The following is an 18,818-nucleotide window of genomic DNA, read 5'->3' on the forward strand; positions in this document are numbered from 1 at the left end:
AACTGGGCAGATTGTCACATGGCTTGTGACACTGGCATAGATCTGTGCTGTGGAGTGGTGGCCAAGATCAAAGGACACTAATGAGGTGCTGCTTGAATGGAGTAGGGTTTTGGTACAGAGTGGAAAGAAGGGCTGCCTCTTATCTTCAGTCGTTGGTGAGGTTCCTGTAAACTGAAGACTTTTTGTTTAGAATTGTGTATGTTATTTTAGTTTGTGCAAATTAGTGTGTTTTGAACTTAACTAACAGACTAGAAAGCTATAAATAATGTAAATTAAATCGTGACAGAGCAGATTCTGTATTTGTACTCTGGAATGTGAAAGCTAATGTCCTGGGTGATCATGTCAGCAGCCTCTCCATCTGTAAGTTATTGAACTGGAATCTGAACTGTCACCTCTGCCTGTAAGGGAAGGGGAGGAGTCTCCTGATAGTTGCCTCCAGACGTGGTCACTCCTCTGAGTGGAGCGACATCAGAGCAGAGTTGGTCTGAATGATTAGTAGACAGAACGAAGGTGCAGAGGAATTGCTCCCTGCTGATAGATATGTACAATGCACTTCTGCCCTTAGATAAAACTTCTTGGAGGACAAATGCTATGGGACTTCAGCGCAAGGCGCTGGTTAGCTGAGGAAAAGGGGGAAGCATAATGTACTAGTTGTGGAGATTTAAATTTTAAAAAATACTCATGACCCTTTTGATTTTTCTTCTGCTAATCGCCTTCATTCTCTGACCCGTAGTTTGTGACCCCTCTGCCACTGAGAATTTCTCTTATCTATTATGTTTATAAATGGTTCATGATTATAAACAACTGTCGGGTCCCCTTGCTACCGCTCCTGTTCCAAGGAGAACTATCCCAAGTTCTCTAGCCTAGTCACATAACTAAAATCTCTCAACCCTAAAATTTTTAAATCTCTCTCTCATCCTCTCAAGCCTTTGCATTGTTCCTAAGCTGCAGGAGAACCAGGCACAGCCATCCATTTGTAGCTGAACTAGTAGTAGTTCACAGTGACTTTGTTGCTCTTGTGCTCTGGACCTCAAAGCCCAGGATCCCTTATTTTCGAACCAGTTTGACAACTGGCCTTGTTGTTTATGTGGGCTTTCAGAAAGCTCTTGTTTATAGCCTGTTGAAGCTTGTGTAATTGAAGGAAATTTATTGATTTGGTAGGGAATTGGCAGAGATTCAGGAGGAGGTAGGTGGGAGCGTCAATGGCAGGAAGTGTGAGTGGCGTTGCCTTTAGGAATCTGCACTGAAACCACAAATATTCAACTGATTTATAAATATCCTACATGATGGAATAGAATACTGTGTCCTAGTTTGCTGATAATACAAAGATGGATCACATAGGCGCACACGCACACATATTAATATGAGCAAGTGTAAGGTCATCCAGATTGGATGGGGGCAAAGTGGGATAGAACAGTGCTTTCTAAACAATAAGAAGTGGGACCAGGGAGTTGGCAGGTCCATACACACCATTGAAATGTCCTGGATAGGTCCAGAAAATGGTCAGAAAGCTTTAACTTGGTGGCCCTGTATTGAGAACTGAAGAACAGGGGTGACAGAACTGGAATCCAATGATGTACGCGGGTCAAGTGGTAGGACAAACGTGAAGCTAGCAGGTCAGTAATTCAGAGGGCTGGAATAAAAATCCAGAGACACGAGTTCAAGTTCCATATTAATAAATTAAAATTCAAAATAATTATTAGTAATAGTAACTGCAAAACCAAATAATTGTCATAAAACCCCATTTGATTGTTAATGTTCTTGGGGGAAGAATTCTGCTATTCTTCCTTGTTCCGGCCTAGATGTGACTGCAGTCCTTCAGCAATGTGATTGACTTGTAAATGCCTTCTCAACTCGCTCAGTTGTTGTGATGTAACTACTACGTTAAAACAGAAACTGGATGGACCAGTTCCAGGTTGATCTGCTGGATCAACCTCAGCAGAGTTCGTCTCAGCCTAATTGGCCACGCAAAGTCATTCTCAACCATCTGGGCACCAAATTGGGAGCGCATACTGAAGTCGAGCAACAGCCTGACACAGTCAGACTCGCCTTGCAGCCAATGTGTCTAACTCCTATGTTACAATCCCTGGGAACGTCCTGCCTCACCAGCAGGACAGACCACCAGAGGTGCATTGCTGCACGGGCAGGAGGAAGAAGTAGTAACTCTCAGCATTAGTTCCAGATCCCAAGACATTTTGTGCCATTGGGTCAAACATGACCAAGTAAACTGGTATTCTATTCCATTATGTAGGATATTTATAAATAGGCTGAATATTTGTGGCTTCAGTGCAGATTCCTAAAGGCAACACCACTCACTCTTCCTGCCATTAATGCTCCCACCTATCTCCTTAATCTCTGCTAATTCCTTCCCATATCAATAATTTTCACTCGCTGTTTTTCTTGAGTTGATTAATCGGTGCTGCTCCAGGTTGGACAACACTTGGTAAAGCATTGAAAGTAGCAAGGGTGCAAAATGTGCTCTGGCTGGGTGACTTTAATGTCTGTCACTGAGAGTGGCTCTGTAGCACCAGCTGTGACTGAGCTGTCCAGCTGCTGAAAGCTTAGCTGCCAGACTAGGTCTGTGGTGGTCTAACACAAGGGATAAACCTGCTTGACCTCGTCTTTACCAATCTACCTGTGGCAGATCCACCTGTCTGTTACGGCATTGGTAGGAGTGTCTACCACGCAGTCCTGCCTTCACATGGAGGATCCTTTCTATTATCTTTCATGGACACTACACACATGGTTTAATTGGATAAACTCAAAACACATCTGGCAGCTCAGCACTAGGCACATCTGAGGTACTGTGGACCATCTTTAGCGGCAGAAATGTATATCACCAGAATGGCCTTACCATTGCATTTAAGCCAGAGGGTAAGCCATGGTTCAGTGAGGAGTGTAGAAGGGCACGGCAGGGGCAGCACTAGTGCCCTGTTGCACTCATGTTGAACTACAAACATGGCATGTAGTAGACAGAGCTCTGAGATCTTGCAGTCAGTGGATCAGATCAGTCTTGCATATCTAGTCATTGATAGTAATGGCAATGAGACAGCTAACCAGAGGAGGAGGTTCCAAGAGCATACCTATCCTTGATAACTGCAGTACCCAGCATGTCGGTGTTGAAGATGGGGTTGAAGCATTTGCAGACACGTTCAACCAGAAATGCTGTGATTCATCGGATCTTCCCCGCCAAGATCAATACCATCACAGAAACCAGACCTAAGCCAATTCAATACACTGCATATGATATCAAGACATGCTTTGGAACACTGGGTATGGCAAAAGCTTTGGCACCAGACAACATCCTGGCTGTTATACTGAAAGTGCACTTCAGAACTAGCTGCACCTCTAGTCAAACTGTTTTAGTTCGGTAACAACACTGGTGTCAATCTAACAATGTGAAAAATTGCCCAGGTATATTGGGTCCATTTAAAAAAAACAAGACGTATCTAGCTAATAACCATCCAACCAGTTTATTCTTAATCATCAGTAAAATGGAAGGTGTCATTGACAGTGCTATTAAATGGCACTTTCCAATAACCTGTTCATTGATAGCCAGTTTGGGTTTGGCTATGATTACTGGGCTCCAGACCTCTTTTTTTTTTCAAACATGGGCTAAAGATCTTGATCTCACAGGCAAGAACAGAGTGACAGCCTTTGCTGTCAGGGTAATATTTGACCAGGTGTGCATCAAAGCCCTGGTAAAACTGAAGTCAGTGGACAAAAGGAGACTAGAAACATCTGAATCAGGAGTAGGAATAGGGTACTCTGCCCTTCGTCTGGTCTGCTGTTTAATCAGATCAAGACTGATCTGATTGTAACTTCAACCCACATTCCTGTCTCTACGTAATTACCTTTCATCCCCTTATCAAGAATCTACCTAGTTCACCACCTTTTGAGGAAGAGAATTCAAAAGACTTGCAACCTTTTGGGAGAGAAAATTCACCTTGTCTGTCTTAAATGAGTGAACCCTCTTATTTACAAAGGCGACCTGCAGTTCTAGATTCTAGAACAGGAAACTTCCTCTCTGTATTCAGTCTACCAAGACCCCTTGGGCTTTTGTACATTTCAGTCAAGTTCCCTCTCAATCTTCTAAACTTCAGCAATGCAGTCCAAATTTGTATCATGTTTCCTCATGAGATAACCCATTTATTCCAGGTATTAGTCAAGTAAACCTTCTCTGAACTGGTTCCAACATATTAACATCCTCCTTCAAACTGGGGGATCAATACTATACACAGTACTCCAGACATGGTCGACGTAATGCTCTACTCCTGTAATTCAATTCCCCTAGCAATAAATGATAACATCTTTTAGCTTTCCTTGCTACTTGCAGCACTTGTATGTAAGCCTTTGTGAATAATGCACTTGGACACCAAAGTACCTCTGCATCTCAGAACTCTCTAATCTCTCATCATTTGGATAATTTTTTTTGGTGTTGCCTAGATGGACAATTTCACATTTTCCCACATTATAATCCATTTGCCATATTTTTTCCCACTCACTAACCTATCTATCCCTTTGAAGCCTCCTACTGTACTCCTTGCAATGTACTTTCTTACCTATCTTTGTGTGATCAACAAGTTTAGCAGCCATGTCTTTGGTGCCTTCATCCAGCATCAATACTCTGGTACAACATTCCTTGCATTCAGTCATCCAGAAAAAGAACCATGTATGTCAGGCAGTGGTTATCCCAGACAGCTAACTACCTACCCTTGATTGGGTTGGTGAAAGGATGATGGTTGTCCTTGTTGAAGATGAACTACTTCATCCCTTGGATGTCACTGTGGTACTCGTAGGGGCAGTGTCCAGGTCAAACCATATTTAGCTGCTTCGGCGTTGCTACATTTCATCATCAAGTGAGAAACGGGGAGGATTGCTGATGGTTCAATTCCACTTGCAACCCCTCAGCAAAGCAAGTAACCCATGCCTGCCTGCTCCATGACCTACAAAACATACAGGCATGGGCTGACACTGATGCTACTAAAGTGCCAAGCAATGACAACGAGAGTATCTAACTACCTACACTTGATATTCAATAGCATTATCACCACCAAGTCCCCTACCGTCAGTATCCTAGGGTTTGTTCTTCACCAGAAACTCAACTAAACCAACCAAATAAATACTGTGGTTAGAGGAGCAGGTCAGGCTGAGGATCTTGAGGTGAGTCACTTGCCTCCTGGCACCCCAGAGCCTTTGCAACATCTACAAGTCAGAAGCTTGAGGGATCGGTACAGCTCTAACAATATTCAATCTTGAGCCCATCCAGGATAAAGCAGCCTGCTTGATTGGCACCCCATCCACTTCCCAAAGATTTATTCCTGACAACCAGAGCGCACTGTTGTACAAAATTCACAGCAGTACTCACTTAAGCTTGTTCGAACAAGACAACAGGTGTTTGGGATCACTACCACCTGCCATTTCTCCTCTAAATCACTCAACCTGAAACAAATGTATCGCCATTCCTCCTTTGTTGCTGCATCTATGTCCTGGAATTCTCTACCTGGCTGCATTGTGGAATACCTTTATCAGAAGGATTCCAGCTGTTCAAGGCAGTGACGTACTGCACTACATCTAGGGCACTGAGGCACGGGAAACGAATGAAAACCCAATCCCAAACAATGAATAAAATGTAAAGATGTGCCAAAAATCATACAGCCCTAGTCTTAGAGCACAGGAAGAGTTCTGAGAGTAGTTCTGGGCACTATACCTTGGGGAAGTGAAGGTAGCAATGATGCCTAAAGTCAAGGACTGTGTTTCAAAGGGATATGAGGTTGTACCCTTCAGAATTCAGATGGTTAAATGATTCAATCAATGATTTCTCAGTTCAGTTAATAATCTTTAATGTAGACAGGCAGTTTAGAAGTGAGAGCCAGATCCTTCATTGGTCAAATTAGGAAATTGCCAAGACAGTTTAGTAGAAATGTGGATCACTTTGCCGTTAGTCTGTTGGTGGTGGGGCAGTTGGTAATTGGAAACCTGAGTTTGATAAGTTATTGATTTCTCAGGTACTTTGCACAAAAGGTGGTTGTGTAGAATCGGGGCTTATCAGCCATGTTCTCAATGCTAGAACAGTCAGGGGAGTGTCTTAGCCTGCTTTTCCTATATAGGCCACTATAAACCAGCGCTCCCATTGGTACTGGTATCAAATTAGTCACGCTGGACTTTGGCAGCAGTGTGACTAATAATTGGGCACCAGTACCAGTGGGAGTGCTGGGTTATAGTGGCAGTGCCTGGTAGCATCAGTGGCTGTTTATACAATAAAAGGGCTGTTCATCCATGGAATATGCTGTCATTTATTGCTCATACATAATTTTCCTTTGGTAATGGAAAAAAGTTTCCTCAAGTGTTTTAATCTGTGTTGCAAAGTATCCTAGTGAAGTTATTCTGGGAATTGTAACATTTGGCCCCAGCAAAGATGAGGCAGTGTCGATGTGTTCAGTCTGAATGGTATGCGACTTGGAGGAGAACCTGGGTGTGCCCCATTTATCTGTTTATCCTCGTCTTTCTAAGTGTTCGGGTTCTCGGATGGTATGAAAGCCTTGGCAATTTGCTGTGAGGCACGCTGTTGTCCTGGTGCACCAGTGATGTGCTAATAAAGCAGATTGCTTTGATCTGGGTAGTATCCAGCTGCTTGACTAGTATTAGTCTCACATTGACACGTGGAAAGTTTTCCATTACACTCCTGACTTGTGAACGTTACAGTCGAAATAAGGCATTTTTCTCTTGAGAATAACCCAGCTTCTGAACATAGTGTTTATATGGCTGCTCCAGTTATATTTGTGCTCAGTAATGACCTCTCGATCTGTTGGAAGGTAATGTAGTTTGACTGACAAGAAAGTGGAATTCTGCTTGCTGTCATTTGTAACAGCTGCCTTGTCTATCTCTCACTCTAAACTCTGCCTAATTTTGCCGTGACTTTGTCAAATTGAGCCAGGAATGGATGCAAAAAATGGCTGCTGTGTTTTCCTACATTGCAACAATAACTACAGTGGGGGGAAAAGATTGTAAAAGTTGTGTGGGACAACCAGAGCGTAAATATCTTTTGATCCTTGGAATCCAGATGTGATAAATGCACACTCTCAAGCTGATGTATCCATCCAAAGGTGTCCTCATCTACTCTCAGTAGTCCATGTATAGTCTAACTTTGTATAGCTCTAGAACCTTGTATTATAATCCTATAGCTATCAAGGCATGGATTCATTACCCTTTTTGACTATTTTCTGCACTATTCATGACATTTAATGGCTCATACACACAGACTCCCTCTGACTATGTGAGCCTCCCATTGTTTTTCCCATCCTTTGGTAAACACCATTCTCACCTTTTTGCTTTCAAAGTGGTTTGAGATCACAATTGCCTGCACTGAAATCCACTTGTCACAGTTTTTACCCACTCACATAAGCCCTTAATGCATCTTTGTAATGTAATATTCCTATATACAATGATACAAAGGTAAACAACGACAAACCAAGATGCATGATTTTCTGTCCCATAACCCAAGACTTATAAATATGATGAGATGTTGTGCTCCCAACGGTGTTTATTTTGTGGCACCTTTAATGCCTGTCAGTCTGAGTATCTGTCGACTATTGTTCCTGTCTCTTGCTACTGCAGTTCATTCCACTTGTTCTCTATTATTTATATTTTGGTACAAAAGATGTTCTTTTGGGCCACAACCTTCAGTGTATTTATTAGAACCACAAGAAAGGGGTTCTGTTAATAAGAAATGAAACATCTGAATTGTAGGAGGTCATGTAGACAAGATCCACAAACAGGACTGTCTGGATCGGCCTATTGCTTCTGCCTTCGCGTGCCCCACTGAACTTATCTCGTCGTACCTTGACTGTATCCTGTCTCTCTTGTTCAGTCCCTTCCCACCTACATCCAGGGCACCTCGTATGCTCTCCACCATTTTGACAACTTCTGATTCCCTGGCTCCCACTGCCTCACCTTAACTATGGATGTCCAGTCTTTATACACCTCCATCCCCCATCAGGAAGGTCTTAAAGCCCTCCGCTTTTTTCTGCAACAAAGATCCAACCAGTTCCCCATCACCAACACTTGTCCGCCTGGCTGAACTTATTCTTACCCTGAACAACTCTTTTGACTCCCCTCACTGTTTACAAATCAGAGGTGTAACCATGGGCATCTGTATTGGGCTATCATTTTGTTGGCTACATTGAACAGTCCCTGTTCCAAACCTTCTCTGGTACCCCCCTCCAATCTGTTCTGTTACATTGACAACCGTATTGGTGCTGCTTCCTGCACCCGTGTGGATCACATGAAATTTATTACCTTCGCCACTAACTCCCACCCTCCTCTCTCATTCATGTGAACCATTTTTGACACCTCTCTCCCTTTTCTATCTCCATCTGAGGAGATAAACTATCCACTGATATTTAAACTCACCAACTCCCACGGCGACTTAGACTAGACCTCTTCCCACTCTGTTTCGTGTAAGGATGCGATTCCTTTCTCCCAGTTTCTCTGCTTCTGCCACATCTGTTGTCAAGATGAAGCCTTCCATTCCAGGACATCTGAAATGTCTTCCTTTTTCAGGAAGCAAGGCTTCCCTTCTGCTGTGGTTGATGGAGCCCACTGTTGCATCTCCCCTGTGTCTTGTACTTCTGCTCTCACTCCACCTCCCTCCAGACAGAATAGAGTGTTCCCCTGGTCCTTGCCTTTCACCCTATGAGCCTCCACATCCAGCACACCATCCTTTGTCATTTCTGCCAGCTGCAACAGCCATATCTTCTTCCAACTCTCTTCCACCTTCTGCAAGGACCAGTACCTCCATGATTCCCTGGTTCATTCATCTTTCCCCTGCAGTTGCAGGAGGTGTAACACTTGTCCTTGCACTTCCTCTCTCACTACCATCCAAGGACCTAAATAGTCTTTCCAGGTGAGGCAGAGGTGTGCCTGCACCTCTTCCAATCTCAACTGCTGCATTTGGTGCTCCCGATGTGGCCTCCTCTATATCAGCGAGACCAAATGCAGACTAGTCAACTGTTTTGCAGAACACCCACTCTCAGTCTGCAGTGGCCATCCCAAGCTCCCATTTCAATTCCCCTTCCCATTCCCACTGACCTGTCCATCCTCTGCCTTCTCCACTGCCAGGATGAAGCCCAATGCAAACTAGAGGAACAACACCTCGTATTCTGCCTGGGTAGTATACAACCCAGCCGAATGAACATTGAGTTTCCCAGTTTTAGGGGCCCTCCCCTCCAGTGGGTTGTTTCCCATTTTTGTCGTTCTCCGCCCCCACCCCCCCCACCAAAGCCCCATCATCCATCTTCATTCCCCTCGCCCTCCTGGTTCTATCCACCCACTCTACACACCGTTTACTCAGACTCCCTCCCTTGCCCTTTCTGGTTCCATCCGCCATTCACCTCTCCTCTGATGGTTCCCATTATCACCGCCTTTACTTATCAGAGTCCAGCACTGGCAGCCCTTTGTGTTCCTGCTTATTTTTCTCCAGCAGCCGTCTCCAACCTTCACCCTCTCTTCCCCACCTTCCCCCCCCCCCCCCCCCCCCCCGCTCCATCTGCCTTTCAACTTTTTTCTCTTTTCTGCCTCCATACCTCATTCTCTCAACTCCACCCCTCTCCCCTCCCCTACCTGGTACAATCTGCCTATCACCTTGCACCCATCCTCAGTCCACCAAACACCTTGGACTCCTGTCTCGCCACTCCCCTTCTCCTCTTTACAGTGGCCAGCTCACTTCTGATGCAGGGTTTAGCCTTGAAATGTCAATAGGTCCTTTCCTCCCACAGCTTGACCTGCCGTGTTTCTCCAGATTCCAGCATCTGCAGTCTCGTGTCTCAACATGTAGACAATATTGTTTAGATTTAAAGTGTGGAACTGTGCGTGTATAATATTGAGAAAGCAGTGGCAAATGGAATATGGCTTGCTGTGGAGGCAAGACTTTGTGTTCCTGAAGCGAATGCTGTGATTACCCACCCAATGCTGTCGTGGACAGGTGTATGTGATGGCTTGGCAAGGACAAAGGGTGGTGCGAGTGTGGAATGAGCTGCCGGCGGAAGTGGTGGATGTGGGTTCAGTTGCAACATTTAAGAGAAGTTCGGATAGGTACACGGATGGGAGGGGTTTGGAGGAAAATGGTCTGGGTGCAGGTAGATGGGACTGAGCAGAAGATCAGGTCAGCATGGACCAGATGGGCCGAAGGGCCTGTTTCTGTGCTGTAGTGTTTTAAGCCAAGGTGTTTCCCTTCTGTTGGTTCTCTATTCAGCCTGGTAGCTATGTCCTTCCCTGAGCCACCCTATCCCTTTTGTTTTCCTTCAGTTAATGTGGCTGCAGAATACTTGACTCTCCTATTTTGTTGGCAGTTCAGTAGTTGTCCTTTTCGCCTCCTAATTATTTTGACTTTTCTAATCTTTTGTGTTACCTTTGCTCATCCTCTCCTTTTATCTATGTTCTTTTATCCAAATTTGCACTTATTACTTTATTCTTTGTAGTGCTTCATTACTAATTGCAGCATACATGCAAATATGTATTGTTTCAAATCGGCTCGTGTTTAGGTACTGCTCCTGGTGCCCTCTCTGACGCTCAGAACCAGGATTGATCCCCAGTGTTGATGGTAAAAATATAGTGAGGAATTGCTGGCCACGATGCTACTGACTGTGGTGAAATATAGATCTGCCCCAAGTTCTTCATGGATGCTCAGTTTTGAATTTCAGATATGTTTTGAATCATCCCTTGGAGGCCAAGGTGCATGGAATGATGGTTTATTCTCTGAAGACTGGTCTTTGCCTCTGCTAAGACAATTTTGGACACATACATATGCAGCAATAGATTGAGGCAGAAGTCAGATAGGTCGCCTAACCCTTTATTGCTAACTAATGCCCCACATTCAACCTCCCTTTTATCTTTAAAGCCTTTGGATTCTTTGTGGCTCACATATCCATACCAATCTTTCCTCCATCTCATTAAATTCCTCCAATCAGATTTCCCCTCCTGCCACACTACCAAAACTGCTCTAGTCAAACTCACAGTTGGCATCTTATGATTATCACTGAGGTAATCTATCGCTTCTTGATGCAGGCATTAATGTATTTGACCAGTTAGTCCTTATCAGTGCATGACTTGATGGAACTGCACTGCCAGCATTCGTATCAAATCCACTGAAGAGTCTCTTCCTGCACCATTATCTCTGGTGTACCTAGCTTCTGTCTTTAGCCCTCTTCTATTTCTCACATGCTGCCCCTTGCTAACATAATCTGAAAACATGAAACTGCTGCGTGCATACTGATCACGCTCACCTTCACTGTACCACCGGTTCCCTTGATCCCTCCTCTCAGATACTCGGACTGCTTGTCCAGCATCCAACAATTGGATTAGCAGAAACTTCCTACAGCTAAGCATCGGGAAAACCAGAGCCATTGCACCAGATTGCACTGACAGCTGGTGGTTCAGTGGAGAACCGTGAGCTAGTTGCATTGTATATATCAGTGTGTTCCAGACTTGCAGCCTGCACGTTGGCAAGCACATCTGACCTCTCACTTGACCTTGGACTCATTGCTGAGCTTCGTGAGGGCTTCTGTAACATTTTGAGGTGAAGTACTGGATATAGTTTGTATCTGGCTTCTCAGCTTTAATATTAGTGTGACCCAGTTCATTTAAATGGGGTTTCTAACCTGTAAGTTTTTTTGTAAATAAACATTAATGTATGCCAGTTAAGTTTGTCTTTAAGTAAACTTGTTTCTACTATTAATTTTTATTCATTATTAGCATTTTTTCAATTGAGGGGCCCTTGTGTCAGAAGGAGCTGTCAGAAGGCCATCGGAGCAGTCTCGTAGTAGGGCCTTACTTTCCACTGCCTGGCCACCATTTGCCATCTGCAAACTGATTCAATGTGTGTAACAACTGAGACAACAATGCCAGCAGTATCGAAAGAACAGGTGGTTGCAGAAGATTAGTGCGATCTCAAGCAGAGGCCTGTTGGGTCACTCCAGACGATGTCTTCAGTTACCATCACAAGCTCTCTTCCCCACCCAGCAATTCCAGCCCCCTTCCTCTCAACCATCTGAAGCTGAAAGACAATTATGTTGAGTTTTGAATCTTGTGCCCTTTCTGTCGTTTAGGTCTATTTTTATCTCCAGAACATTCTGACTCCACCCTTGCCTCTGCTCACACTTGCTGAATTCCCCACCCATGTTTTGATTATCACTGGGCTGATCCTGTTCTGCAGCTTGGGGAATCTCAAACCAGCAGACATGGTCTAAAAATTAGAGCCAGGACTTTCAGGAAGGAAGTTAGAAACCAGTTCTTAAGCTGTTGGAACAGATAACAGTTCTTACCTGGCTAGTTCAGATTCGTGCTATATTTCCTTGCAATAGAGGAGAATCAGTCGGCCCATTGACTCTGTTCTGGGTTCCAGATTATTCCCATTCCCCTCTCTATTTCCCTATAACATTCTCTGAAAAATACCCATTAACACTCCCGATTCTCCCAGGAGCCCCACTTAAATAGGGAGTAATTTTGCAGTCTCGAGTTCGCTCTTGGGATGTTGGAGGAAACTGGAGCAGCCAGGGGCAACTCGTGGTCACAGAGAATGTGTAAACTCCACACACACTACCCAAGTACTCAAATAGGTTGGTGGATCTGTGGAGCAATGTTGCTACCTGCAGCACTACTGCAACATCTAGTTCTTGATTTTTGAATCTGAGGTGTTTTTGTTAAAGAACGACATTAAAGGACATGGGGGAAGAGGAGGAAGATCGTGTATTTTGCTCATAAATCAGTCATTTATGCCAGAATTAATGGTGGAATTTCCTCAAGACAACGAAAGATCAGCTCGTGTGTCTGAAAATGAATAGTTGCTAGCTAAGTCATTTAATCTTAAATGCAAGGTTGGCTAGCTAATGGTTTTAAGAGTGAAGACAGGTCAAAAGAGTTGGGGTAAAGATGCCCATAATGTTAGAACTGCAGTGTTGTGTTGAGGAGCTGGATCTCCACCTGTTCCTATTTTCCTAATAGTTGGAATTTCAGAAGAATTTAAAGTGTGAAAGTTTCAGTGTTCCAGCCACATTTGTGCTTGTTGGACCTGTCATTAACCCATCTTCATTGGAAGAGGAGAGTTAATTCATCCTCTGGTCTTGCTTGAAATGAAACCCAAGTTCCAGTTGCAGTTCCTTTCTACTGGGTTTGATTATTTTTCTGGTCACTGCATGTAGGAGAGGTGGAAATAGCCAGCTGGAGAGATGTTGAATCCTGGATCACATTTTAATCCTTTTAGGAAGTGGTATAAACCTTGATGGAGTTCTCTAAAAATTCTCATACTTTTGGTTATATTTGTGTGATACCTGCAGTGAGAAAAGGTGAATAAAATATACATGTAACCTGGAAGAGCTTACTTAACTCGGACCAGGAGGGAGTGCTTGTAGAGTACAGTGATTAGTCAGGGGTTCCAGGATGTCAACCTATTTCAAGACACTTTGGTACTGAAAGGGAGAGCTTATGAAACATGAGCTTTTTAAAAAAAAAATCAAATAGCGCACGCTACCATTTCTGAGCCGCAAGTTCCTGATCACAGTGGCAGCTGCTGCAGAGCTGGTCTTGGCTGTGGAACTGTCTACAGTTATTGAAGTGATATTTGCTGATGCAGACAAGGAACTTGCTGCCTTAGAGCAGTGAGGCAAGTTTCTGCTGAAATGGAAAATGTCTCTGGAATAATAGAATTCTTGGATTTTGGAGGATATGCTGATGGATGTGAACCAAGAACTTTTCACCCCTAAGAACAGGATTTGCTTCTTATGGAGGATGCGCTGACTGCAGCCGTGCAAGAGGCCTCTGCTCTTCTATAGTAGCATCTTCTGGCTCTTTGATGGATTGCTGATGACCAGAAAGAATTTGCATCTTTTGAAGCCACAATACTTGGCTTTTGGAAGATTCAGTTGTTTTACTAGAATAATGAGTTACTAACCCCAATTAGTAAGTAGAGAAGAACGCATGAATGGCAGTGAGCCACGTATGCTTGGCACTCAAACTTGTAACAATTGTGGTTTTGTCCTTTGCAAATCTTCAGAGGTCAACTTGAAGCTCTTTCTGATCCAGATTCGGATAATAATTATCCCAATCAGGCAGGCAAATATTATGGGATGGATACAGTGGGGAATGAGGCTATTCAGACTGTGTTAATCCAACTAATCCTACTCCCCTGCTCTCTTCAGAGTGCTGCAAATGATTTCTATTTCACATACTGTCCAGCTCCCTTTTGAATGCTACATTTGAATTTGTCTTCATTGCTACCTGGGCAGCACCGTTCAGGCCCTAACCGCTTTCTGTGTTTGTTAATTCTTTGTGACACTTCTGGTTCTTTTGCCATTCACCTTAACCCTGTGTCCCCTGGTTCCTGATTCCTCTGTCAATTCCTCTCTATCCATACCCTGCGTGATTTTAATTATCTCCTGCAGCAACCTGTTGTCCGCAGAGAACAATCCCAGCTTCTCTAGTTTGTCCATGTAACCAAAGTCTCCTATCACTGGAATCACTTTTGTAAATCCCTTTAAGGCAAAAGCATCTTTCTGAAACAACTGGACACAATGTTCCAGGCTGTGGCTAAACCAGTGTTTTATAAAGGTTCATCAAGACTTCCTCCCTCTCTTATTCTCTGCGCCTTTAATTATAAAACTCATGATCTTGTATGCCTTCTTTTAATTCACTTCCTCTACATGCCCTGCCACACGCACATGAACTATACACATCCCATTTAGACTTGTGCCCTCTAGTATGTGTAGCCTTCCATCACATTTCTCAGCATTAACTTTCATCTGCCACCTGTCCACGCGTTCACCCAGCCAGTCTGTATCTCCTTGAAGCCTGTTACCATACTCATGGTTCACTTTGCCTGCAGGTTTTGTGCCATCTGCAAATTAGGAAATTTGCGCTCCATACCCGCAAGTTCTAAATCATTAAAAGTGGTGATCCTAGTCCTGATCACTGGGAAGTCAGCTGTATATTTCTCTCCAGTCTGGAAAAACAGCCTTTTACTACTTCCTATTACTTATTCAATTTTTTCATCTATGGTCTTCAAACTTCATGACAAGCTGTTGCGTGGCATCATAACAAATGCCTTTTGGAGGTCAGTATGAACCATGACCTGTATTTTCCTCATCAACCCTCTCTGTTACTTCATCAACAAGTCAGTTAGACTTAATTTGCCTTTAACAAATCCATGTAGCTTTTCTCTAATCAATCTGTACTTGTCCAAGGGTCTGCTAGTTCTGTCACTGACTTATTGTTTCTAAAACTTTCCCTGCTACCAAGGCTAAACTGGCCTGGAAGTACTGGGTTTAATCCCTTCCTCCTTTGTTTTGAACGGTGATGCAGCATTTGCAATTGTCCATTCCTCCTGAATCTACAGATGTTTGAAAGATTACGGCCAAGGCCTCTGCAGTTTCCTTCCGTCACCATCTTAGAAGGTACCTCCCCTGTACTGGATGATCCATCTGCTTTAATCACAGCTAACTTTTCTATTCCACCTTTGTCAATATCTAGCCCATCCAGAATCTCAACTGCAACCTCTCTCTGCAACAACACTGGCTCCCGCTCGTAGTCTGCAGCAAAGAAGCTTAATCTTAACTGTCATTATTTCAGCCTATCAGAGGTAATTGCCTTTGTTCCACCCATTGCCCTCCCCTGCCTTCTGTGCTAGATACACTAACTTGTTTCTCTCTTTCTCAGTTCTGGTGAAGGATCCTGAACCTGAAACATTAACTGTTTCTCTACCCACAGGTCCTGTCTGTCCTGCTGAGTTTTTCCAGCATTTTGTTTTTTATGTCAACTCCAGCTGAGACTCTAGCAGCGCCATTTTCCTTGGAGAAGACTGATATCAAATACTTATTAAGTACTTCAGCTATGTCTATTGCCCATAAATGACTTTCCTTCTTGGTCTCTGATCAGCTCACTGCTCCTCTTGTAACCATTTTCCTGTTTACACACCTATTTCACTCTCTCTCTTTGGTCATTATTGGAGCTCTGACTTTAATTGTCTTACGCTTCTCCCTCCTGTGCACGTACCTAGATGGTATTGGAAACTTCTCACTTTGAAAGAGCTGCCATTGTGCAAACAGATATATGGGCTGGCTGTTCCTGCACCAGTCCAAACCTGGTGCAAGTTTAGAGCGAGGATTTGCCAAGTTAATTACTGAAGAATTGCAGCAGCTTTCTGTTCCATTGCTGCATTGGTTGAATTTGGGACGCTTGAAGAGGAGTCCCAAATGTTTTGAGATTTACCGTGGAGTGGCATGGAACTGCTGGTGTTTTCCATCAAGTTCTGGCTCATTATTGTGGCAGCAGAAACTAAGAACTCAAACAGGGAAATAAGATAGATTCATATTGGGGAAAATGGTAAAATTCATGACAGTGTATTACATAACGAAAAGTAAAAGATGAGGAAATTGTGGAAAAATTAATTTGTACTGAAAATAATTTGAATAGTGGGAAACTTCAGTCGTTTAAAATTAGACTGGGTCAGAAAGATTTAGTCTTATTGTACTCAAAACTACTACTTCCAGTCAATGTGTTTCTGCTCTAACAAGGAAGGGAGGACTGCCTTTCATGGTCGCAAGGCCCCTGACTAAAGAATGGCAGCATTTGGTAGTTTACCAGACTATAACCAGGTCCATTGTGTGCACAACATGAGAGGTGCTGAGGGAAGATGCAGTGGAGAAGTAATACAGGGAGGCAAATCACTATTGTGCATTCAATCCTTTCTCACTTAGCAAGAGAACTCGAGCCTGACATTAAAGATTATGGATCCTGTACAAGTTATTGCAAAGGGATGTACAATTCCAGTACATTATTGATATAAAGTAATGAGGAGCTTGTTTAATTGTCTTCTTTTGCCATTAAATTTTGATATAGAGTCGTAGAGTACTACAGCATGGAAACAGGCCCTTCAGCCCAACTCCTCAGTGTTAGTCAAGGTACCCATCTAAGCTAATCCCATATGCCCATGTTTGGCCCATATCCCTCTAAACCCTTTCCTATCCGTGTATCTGTCCAAATGTCTTTTAAATGTTATTGTATCTGCCTCATCACTTCCTCTGGCAGCTTGTTCCGTATGCACCACCCACTGCATGAAGAACTTTCCCCTCTGGTCCCTTTTAAATCTTTCTCTTCTCACATAAACCTATGCCCTCTAGTTTTTGATTCCCATTCTCTGGGGAAAAAGACTGTGTGTTCACCCTATCTATGCCCCCTTGTGATTTTATACACCTCTACAAGGTCACCCCTCAGTCTCTTATGCTTCAAGGAATAGAGTCCTAGCCTACCCAATCTCTCCCTATAACTCAGGCCCTTGAGTCCTGGCAACATTCTCATAAATCTTCTTTGCACTTTTTCCAGTTTAATGTTTTTCCTATAACAGGGTGACCAAAACTGTACACAATACTCTAGGTGCAGCCTCACCAATGTCTTGTTCAACTGCAACACAATGTCCTGACTCGTACTCAATGCCCTGACTGATGTAGCCTTCACCACCCTGTCTACCTGCGATGCCACTTTCAGGGAACTATGTACTTGTACTCCTAGGTCCCTCTGCTCTACAACATTCCCCAGGGCCCTATCGTTCACAGAAAGTCCTACTCTGGTTTGTGTTCCCAAAATGCAACACCTTTCACTTAGAATGTAGGACAGCACAGGAGCAGGCCTTTCGGCCCACCATGTTGTGTCGAACTAATTAAGCTAATGACACCTAATGCTTCATGCCTGCACATGACCCATATCCCTCCATTCTCTTCATATTCGTGTGCTTATCGAAGAGCCTCTTAAATGCCTCTATTGTATTTGGCTCCACCACCACCCCTGGCAGTGCATTCCAGGCATCCACCACTCTGTTTTCAAAACAAAAACTTGCCCTGTACATCTCCTTTGAACTCCCCCCTCTCACCTTAAATGCATGCCCTCTAATATTAGACGTTTCAACCCTGGGGAAAAGATACTGGCTATCTATGCCTCTCATAATTTTTATAAACTCCTATCAGGTATCCCTTCAGTCTCTGCCATTCCATTGAAAACAACCCTAGTTTGTCCAACCTTCCCTTTATAGCATCTGCCCTCTAATCTAAGCAGCATCTTGGTAAACCTCTTTTGCACCCTCTCCAGAGCCTCCACACCCTTCCTATAATGGGGTGACCAGAATTGAATGCAATACTCCAGTTGTGGCCTAACCAGAGTTTTATAAAGCTGCAACATAACTTCCTGAGTCTTGAACTCAGTGCCTCAATTAATAAAAGCAAGCATGCCATACTTCTCCTTTACCACCCTGCCGACTTATGCGGCCACTTTCAGGGAGCTATGGACTTGGACCCCAAGATCCCTCTGTACAGCAACACTGTTAAGGGTCTGGACATTAACTGTGTACTGACCCTTTACATTTGATCTCCTCACATTTGCCTGGATTAAACGCCATCTGCCATTTCTCTGTCCATATCTGATCTATATTCCGCTGTATCCTTTGGCAACCTACACTATCCACAATGCCACCGATCTTTGTGTCATCAACAAACTTACTAACCCACCCATCCATGTTTTCGTCCAAGCCATCCACAAACAGCAGAGGTCCCTGTATGGATCCCTGTGGAATACCACTAGTCACGGACCTCCAGCCAGAATGAGACCCATCAACCACTACCCGCTGTCATCTTTGGGCAAGCCAATTTTGAATCCAAATGGCTAAATCATCATGGATCCCACGCATCTTAATCTTCTGGATGAGCCTCCCATGAGGGACCTCGTCAAATGCTTTGCTAAAATCCACATAGACAACATCCACAGTTCTACCCTGATCAATC

General features: G+C 43.8%; 1 protein-coding gene across 2 annotated transcripts in view; it reads left to right on the forward strand.

Moving 5' to 3' along the window:
• dgcr2 (DiGeorge syndrome critical region gene 2) overlaps nt 1-18,818 on the forward strand; it is a 56,641-nt gene that overhangs the window by 8,758 nt on the left and 29,065 nt on the right. The window lies entirely within an intron of this gene.

Source organism: Pristis pectinata, chromosome 17 (assembly GCF_009764475.1).
Source record: "Pristis pectinata isolate sPriPec2 chromosome 17, sPriPec2.1.pri, whole genome shotgun sequence".
Taxonomy (NCBI): domain Eukaryota; kingdom Metazoa; phylum Chordata; class Chondrichthyes; order Rhinopristiformes; family Pristidae; genus Pristis; species Pristis pectinata.